This window comes from Seriola lalandi, unplaced genomic scaffold (assembly GCF_002814215.2).
Source record: "Seriola lalandi dorsalis isolate HSWRI2012SDOR001 ecotype SW California unplaced genomic scaffold, Sedor1 jcf7180002002250, whole genome shotgun sequence".
NCBI classification, from domain to species: Eukaryota; Metazoa; Chordata; class Actinopteri; order Carangiformes; family Carangidae; genus Seriola; species Seriola lalandi.
In genome coordinates, this window is record NW_019472906.1 from 1 (window position 1) to 1,687 (window position 1,687).

Consider the following 1,687-nt stretch of genomic DNA (forward strand, 5'->3'; position numbering starts at 1 on the left):
TCTACAGTCATTGTTTGTTTTTAAATAATCAATTTTAATTTTCAGTCACATAAAAGTACAGCCAAGATCCACAGAAATTATGTGAATAAAGAAATACATTACATAACGTCATCTGTCATGGGAAACCTTCTGTCTGACCTGCTTTTCCTGCCAAATAATATTATGTGACATTTCAACTGCCGCTTGTTGCTTTATTCTTGTATTTTATATAAGATACACTGCACATGATAAAAACACTGGTGAATGCTCACCTTTGTCACACTTAGATAAGACTTCAACCTCAGTGTGCTTTACGATCACATCTTTGATTGTCTTTATATAACTTAACATTGATTTTCAAAGCTTATGAAAACAAATAAAACATCACCTGTCAAGTGACTTTAGGGACTTTTGCATTTTATGTACATATATATATATATATATATATATATATACACACACATGCACAATCCATCTTCTCACAGTCTCACCTCTGGTCTTTCCAGCTCCTCAGTGACATAGTTCAGGTTGTACCAGCCAGCATAAGACCAGAGTCCTTGATAGAAAGCCATTCCTAGAGTGCTCAAAGAGTACTGAGTCCCTTTAAATGCATTCTCAACTTTCAAATTCTCCACAATGACAGAGCTGCTCTGTATGAGCTCCACTAACCCTCCGATTACTATGAATGTCAGTGTCAGCACTTTGGCCACCAAGAAGACCACCTGGATTCTCAGAGCGATGCGGACATTCAAAATATTGGCTATGGCCACAACCAGTATCGTCACGGCAGCAGCACACTTCACTACCAGCTGTGGAGGAGGGCAGCCTGTGTAAAAGGGTGCTACAGCATACTCTGCTATGCTAATTGCCATTGCTGCAATGCTGAACGGCTTCACAACCAAGATAAAAGTAAAAGCTGCAAAAAAAGCAGGACCTGAACCATAGATCCTCAGTATGTAGATGAAGTCCCCACCAGATTCAGATATGATTGTTCCAAGCTCAGTGTAGGACAGCGCTCCAAACAAAGCTACAACTCCTGAGAGAGCCCAGATCACAAGACTCGCTCCAGGGCTTCCAACGTAGCCCAGAACAAACTGTGGGGACATGAATATACCGGAGCCGATCATTGTTCCTGAAACCAGTGCTACACCACCAATCAACCCAATTTCGCGTTTCATTTTCAGGCCTTCAGGTTCTTTGTCCGCCATGGCCACACAGATCACAGAGCACAAGGTTAAGACACCGTAGTTGTAATTCAGCCTTACAGAGCAGACACCCAGACAAAGAGTATTCACACACACAGAGACTAAAAGCTGGACATATCATAAAATGTAGATGATCACAGGGCAGTAAAAACTCTTGATTGTAGTCTTCTTGAATTTAACATTAACTCCACTGTAGCTGTAAATCTGTGTACATCCAGGTCTTGACTCAAAGTTCCCACCTGAACATGCAATCTCTTATCTGGATATAATCATTCCTGTGTCATTCAACTGTTGTATTATTCAAGCAGCACTTTCACTCATTGTGTTATTTACTGTCAGGCCTTAAAAAAAGATCTATGTGAGAGGTGAGGTTCCTGGGCAATGTGAATTTCTTCTTGCTTTGTTGAATGAGTCAACAGGACCAATAAACAATGATGAACAATATATAAACAATAAACCAAGGTAAATCAAAATTTTTACTAGTGAGAGAAAAAAAACAAAGA

General features: G+C 39.8%; 1 pseudogene; it reads right to left on the bottom strand.

The window, feature by feature from the left end:
• Positions 1–440: 440 nt before the first annotated feature.
• Positions 441–1,566, bottom strand: LOC111665450 (b(0,+)-type amino acid transporter 1 pseudogene; annotated as a pseudogene).
• Between the last annotated feature and the right edge of the window lie 121 nt (positions 1,567–1,687).